Source organism: Octodon degus, unplaced genomic scaffold, assembly GCF_000260255.1.
Source record: "Octodon degus isolate 3935 unplaced genomic scaffold, OctDeg1.0 scaffold00011, whole genome shotgun sequence".
Classification (NCBI taxonomy): domain Eukaryota; kingdom Metazoa; phylum Chordata; class Mammalia; order Rodentia; family Octodontidae; genus Octodon; species Octodon degus.
In genome coordinates, this window is record NW_004524587.1 from 9,890,103 (window position 1) to 9,897,128 (window position 7,026).

Genomic DNA, 7,026 nt, shown 5'->3' on the forward strand with positions numbered 1-7,026 from the left:
TCAACACACCTATAATATTCAACAATGGAACTTAAAAAAAAATTGGGGTATAACTATGAATGTCCATTATGTATCTGTGTATTCAAAGTGGTTGGGATAGATATATATTTGCATTCTCTTAATGAATAGAATGATTTTTTCTAATGGTGTTTGTAAGTAGGATCACAAGTCTGCATCTTGTACAGCAATTAACCACTAAGAAGAATATATGCAGTGTATTATTTGTTGAAAAAAAATAAAATAAACAATAAACAAAAAAAATAAAAATGATGGTCAGCTCCTAAGACATTCTTTCTGTTATGATTGTTAAAACACCATCTCAGTGTGATTTCTTTTCTTCTTTATACTCTTCAGCTGAGTGCTGTCTTTCTAGCTGGGCATAATTTGAGGACATTGGCCTTTTTCAATGGTAGACAAAGAACTATAATGGGAGTGAGATGATAAGCATCAAAAGAAAGCCCCAAATAAGGAAGGCTTATTATTTTATCAGAAACTTTTTTCTTGCTACTATATCAAAAATTATACCCATTCATAAAAAATAATCTGGAATAAGTGAGGCACTAATCCCAAGAAGATACCAGGCTAAAGTGAGCTAGCTGGTGCTCTGGATGGACCAAATCCCAACTTAGGTTTGAGTGGTATGAGGGGATTTTGTAGTGGGGAGACTTAGACGGAGCTAGCTAATTCCAAAGGCAGGTAGAATCAGCTCAACTTCACTCACCTCTGTCTTGTCAGTCCTTGTCATTATCACTGTCATCACCACACTGATGCCCAATCACTTTTATTTCATTTCATTATCAGATCACTTCAGCACAGTCCACAGGAGTAACCTCATTCCTTAGATGAAAAAATACAGAAAAATGAAATGACCCAGCTGTCTCCACCTTTAGTTCTCCTTAGGACTTAAATGGAGGCTAAGTCATTGAGGGTCCTAAGAAGAGACAGGACCAATGGGGAACTTTCTCCATGTGGCTTCACAGCCAATATAAGACCTAGGTAGGAGGAAGATATTTTAAGTAATGCTTTTAAAGCTGTTTATAAGCGCCAGTTCTTTCTTCTTCACCTTAATATCCCTTCCAGCCAAGGCCTGCTGCTTTCCCCTTTAGATATGCTGCTTTCCCCTTCTGTCCACACCTCCTCATGTTGATCCTGATTCAAACCACTGGTAATAATGTCATGCCCCCAAACCTCCTGCTGGGCCTTGCTACCCTAACTCTTGCACCTTAATATCTCTGCCCAGCAACCAGGGCAATCTTTTACAAAGACAATCTCACAATGCTATTTTTCTTGCTTAAAACATTCTTGGGGCTTCATCTCTTAGTCAAGGTTGGCCTTACCCTACAGGGTCTCATCTTGCATGTGTCTTCCTTTGGCACTCATAGCCAACTTTCTGATGTGCTCCAGCTATACATCTGCATGAAGTGCTCACAGCTCTCTTTTGCCTGGACTGTTGTGTTCCCAAATCTTCACTTGGCTGCTCCCATTCTTCTTTAAGCATTGCCTCTGTTTTTTAAATTTAAATTTGTTTATTTATTTATTTATTTTTATGACTGTAAATGCTTATTTTAGCATTTACAACTTCTTACAACTGAAACTCTGGGAATTCAAAATTAACATCCTTGCCTGTGAGCTTCTTATCGACACCAGAGAATGACTTGACCTTATGCTCCACATTGTTTTGCTGGGCCTTGTCCAAGTGCACCTTGGTGAGCTGGCTGCCATCCAGCTTCCCGTGGATCCTCTTGCCCACGATCTCGTTGGGGAAGACCAGGTCTTCTAGCATAGTGTCTTGCACAGTGGTCAGTGTGTGGCTTCTGGGACATTTTTGCCTATTTTTTGTGAGGCTTTTTGAGTTGGCTTGGGCAGAATTCTCCTATGTGTAATGAAGACCACATGCTTCCTGCTGAATTTCTTCTTCAGCTCTTGTACTAGCCTGACCTGGATTTTCTGGAAAGACTTCAGCTGGAGAACTGGACAAAAATGATGATTACTTTCTGACCAACGCCAACTTTGATTTCCTTGGCCTCTGTGACATTGAGCTCACGCAGCTGTGCCTTGAGGTCCAAAATTATTTTCAACTCCGGCAAGGCATGTGAGATGCCAGACTTGAACTCATCTGGCTTCTCGCCACTGGGCTTCATGATTTTGGCGCTCGAGCTGAACATGGCAAGAACTTTGCAGAGTGCCGGCTGAGCAACAGCTAAACATTGCCTCTGTTATTACCTTCTCTGGGCTTACCTACCTCAGAGGCCACTCTTCAGCCCTGTTTTAATACCTTGCCTTTGGCCACTGCATCTCAATGACCAAATACAATACCTGGCACATGAATACTCAGTAATACCTACAAGAATGTACAGACAAGTTGTATCTTCATTGATACCTGTTACCTTCTACAATAAAGGAAATGAGACACCTGATAATTAAGGAAACATTAAAATTTTAGCCTTGGAAATTAAGGGGGTTTTTTTGACCTATTTTCTCAAGATAGATCACAATTTGTGTGGGAAGTTAAAAGAAACAATTTTTAAAAAATTAATACTAAACTGCAGGTGAAATGAAGCTGATAAAAACAAAAGTCTGAGTTAGGGACTATTGACTTGTTTCTTACAAAGTTATAGTAGTAATAATTAGGTTTGCATGAACATAGTATTTAATTTAGAAAGTATGTTAGCAATACTCATTTTTCTCATTGCAACTTTATAAAGGGAATATGTATTACTCTTTGCATTTAACAGGTAAAAACACCATGTAGGCACTATAGTCAGTGAGTATCAGACCATAATATGGGCTGGTAAATATGGTAACCCAAAGACCAACCCCAAAAGGATATTTTTAATTTTTTATATAATACCTGAGAAAAAAAACCTAAAAGGATACACAGAAGAAAGAGGTTTTTCCTTATGGTGATTATTATATTCCCATCACAGGGTGTATTAGTTTTTGAGGGCTATCATAACAAATTACCTCCAGCTTGGTAGTTTAAAACAACAAAAATTTATTCTCATAATGTGGAAGCTGGATATTCAAATTAAATTTTTTGCAGAGCTATGCCACCTCTGGAGTGTCCAGAAGAGAATCCTCCCTTGCCTCTTTGACTTTCTGGCAACCCTTGCTTTAGTAGCATCTCATGTTTATAGACACTGTAATTTTTGAAAGTCTCCTTCATCTATTTCATTTTTCTGCTTGGGTACAGAGCAGAACACATGGAGAACCATTTGTATTTTCTCTAATTATAGTTTTGGCTGACTCACGCATAGTCTTGCTGAATATGGTTATAGTTGGTTCCTGCAGATTAGGAAAGACTATTGCTGAGGAGCATTTTTTACCTAATAGCAGAAGTTTATGGATCTCAGGACTTAAACACACTATACTCTCTCCATTTCTTCTTGAAGGAAAATTTAGAGTATTATGTGCTGTATAAAATAGGAATTAAATCAATATTGATTTCATTAGGAAATTCAAAACAATATTAATTTCAAAGGAAATTGAAGTTGTACTAGTGGAATCAACACAAATGACATTTATTCAGTGAGGGAAAAATAGTGTTGGGAAAATAACCAACAATACGCCATAGATTAATTCAGATGAACTAAAAATGTTCAAAAAAGAACATTTTTAGAAGAAATAATGAGAGAATTTTAGAAAATAATTTTGAAGAGAGAACTCCTTTGCAAATATGACTCAAAATCTAGAAGTTGTAGAAATAAAGATTTGTAAACTCATGATAATAAAAATAAAACAAACTTCTTATGGTAAAAATTATTAACAAAACAAAATGAGATGACAAACTGGAGAAAATTTATAATTTATTAACAAAGGGATAATTCTATAATATAAGAAGCTCCTATAAATCAATTATAAAAAATCTAATAACCTAATGGAAAACAGGCAGAGTTTATTGGAAAATAAATAAAATGACTTTTAAACATATTGAAAGAAACAATACCTCTTATAATAAGAGAAATGCAAATTAAGTCCCACCATAAGCTATTTTATATTTAATATATTGGCCATACCCCAAGTTATTGATAAAACAATGTACAGTCTTTATAAAGGTAAGGTAAAATATGTACTTTCATATATGGGTGATGGAAATAAAAATTGGCACAAACTCTCTGAGATTCAATTTTCCAAGACCCATTAAAATTATATACTGATTGCCTTTGACCTAGCAAGTTCACTTCTTTGAATTTATCCTACAGATACACCTGCACACATTGAAGATGGCATATGCAAATGACTGGGAATTGCAGCTTTATAATCAAAGATGATTAGAAACTACCTAAATGTCTATCAGTGAGAAACTGGTTAAATAAACAATGGTTTGCCCGTGCAATGTGACATTACAAAGTTGCAGAAATATTGAGGATTGTTCCACATAGAAGTTCTTCTTTTTTCATTTGCAGGAAAGTGAAACAGATAACAGAAAAATCTATATTCCTGATATAAAATGAAAAAGGGTGCACAATTTGTTTAGTTTACAGTGTGCTCTTTGTATAAAATAGGGAGGGACAGGAAACACACACACACACACACACATATATATATATATATATATATATGCATCTATATGCATAAAGTACTTCTAAAATGGTACCTAAAACTGCTAACATGGATTGTCATTGGAAAAGGGAAATGAATGAGGACAAAGACTTTACTGGGATCCCTTTGTGTTTTACTTTTTAATTCAAAGAATGTATTCTCTACTTAATAATTAAATATATTTTAAATAGCTCTCCTACAGACATATCCATAACTATACACATAGATCAAACTTTATTTGCTATCAAACATCAGATCTAGAAAGATAAATAAACTTTGGCATGAAGAGTTCTTGGCAACATTATCAATCCACTGGGATTTGGTAGTTAATGACACATGTGCTATAATTAGGAAAGCAAAACTCACTGGTCAAACATACTTGTCTTCTGAATGTCAAACATATTTGTCTCCTGAATATCTGGCATATATCAGGTATATTTGTTGAATGCAAATAGGACAGCCAAAGGATGATTCAATGTTAAGAACAAATGACCTTCATAGATAATCTGAATGTATTAATAAAGCAAAAAATAATTATAGTTTTACCCCATAATTGGCTTCCACTACCAGTCTGAGTATCTTGTCTCATTAATAAAGAGGGATATGGACTAGATCACATTGAGTGCCCTCTCCAGTAGTATTTCCCTATGAAGTATCCTAATGGTATCACCATTGACCGGAGTGGATGACCACTGTCTTTACTATGTCTACAGTTATATCTAGAACTTCAGTTTCTCCAGAGTCTCAAAGCTGGGAAGACTCTAGAGATTTCTCTGGCTTCTGTCTACCCTTTTTCTCTTTGCCTTTAAATGTGCACATCTTCTATTATTCAAATAAACAAACACCTGTTGGGCTGTCTTGTTATTCTCTTTTCCTTTTTTTTTTTTTTTTTTTTTGGTCAAATCATTCAAATACAAGACTTAAAGGCAATTACAAAAAAATAAGAGGAAAAATAGAAATCATCTGTGTATTTATTACTACATACTCATTCAAGGCCTACTGTGTGCACTGAATAGTGTGGAGATTCAAAAGTGAAAGTTACAGGATTCCAGGAGTCTACAATCTACTGGGAATAACAAGAGATACACAAAGGGCTGATGAAACAAGAGCAAAACATTGAGCCTATAGAGATGCAAAATGCTATGGAAGTTCAGTGTCAGGAGAGAGAACTTCATTAAAGAGGTGAAATTTGGCACATCCCTTAGTTGGGCAGAAGCAGGTCTACAGAAGTCAGATGTGAACTGCTCCAAGGAGCCATATTAATACATTATCTCATCTGCTTGGGCTTCTTTTTTAAAAAAACTTATTTTCCTGTTTCAAATGGATAGCTCATCAACTTAGTTATGAATCTGGGGCAAAGTTTTAAATCTGATCTTGCTGATGAAGAGGAATTCATAATGTTTTCAAAGAAATGTTTCACTTTTATCCAAGGTACTAGCTTTTTGGGTCAATATATTATTATTTAGGAATTTGGCAATGTAGTTAACCAGCAACTTGTACTAGGATACTTACAAAATTCTATTACTTGATCAGTCAAGCCATCATTAGTTCCCTCAACTATTGTAGATTCTGATTCTTAGCCTTTATGAGTTCCTGGGAAAATTGTGACTACGAAGGCCAGTCAATTGATTCTTTAAACAGAGCTAAAGAAAATGTCTGTGAGTCTAGTTTATAAATTTCTTTTAAATTTCCCTTTCAAATTTCCTAGTCTCTACTATGTAGACTCACGTTACTTCCCTTAACATTTATAGAACCTGAGGTGAAAGCTCAAATGAAGATCTAGAAGACACATACCTAAATATTTAAAAGTTAAAAACCAAATAATTACATATAACACAGTCTAGCTTCCTACACTGATAAATCCCTACCTTTATAACACCTTCAGAGGCCAGTTTAGTTAGGAACTTTTGACCTGAATGTGAGTTAGTTCACAGGTCCCAGAATATAACCCATTCCCCTGTCTTTTCACCTTTGATTTTGACTCTTGCTGTGAATGATTTCATGTGCAAGTAAGGAACACTCTGGCTGCAATCCAAAATGCATTTCCCACTGTTGCACACAGCCCTCCCTTGCTATCATCACACAGACCTCATAGTGCAGGCCAAAAGGATAGGTATAGGAAAGAGGCAGGAGCAGGTTGTAGAAGCAAGTTCAGAAGTTTAGAGTCCTAGGGAATGGAATGTGGTCTAGCAGTGGCGAGGACTGGAAAATTGCTAGTGGGTCCTTGCTATCCTTGATCCCACTGACACCTTGAGCACTGGTGAAGGATGGGAGGCAGCCAGAGTAGACTGGTACAGAGTTCTCTAAGATGGAGCCCAGGAATTGGGATGCCTTTTACTGCACCTCAGGACTACTGTTTGTCATCTGTGAGATCTTGTGTAAGTTCTTTCAACTATATGAGCCTCAGTTTCTTGGTCTGTATAAGGAATCATAAATCTGCTGCTATTGTTAGCTACACATGATTGGGAAGTCTAGATAAATGGT

At 36.1% G+C, this 7,026-nt stretch overlaps 1 pseudogene; it reads right to left on the reverse strand.

Annotated features, from left to right (window-relative positions):
* Positions 1-1,569: 1,569 nt before the first annotated feature.
* Positions 1,570-2,165, reverse strand: LOC101576960 (annotated as a pseudogene).
* Positions 2,166-7,026: the final 4,861 nt, after the last annotated feature.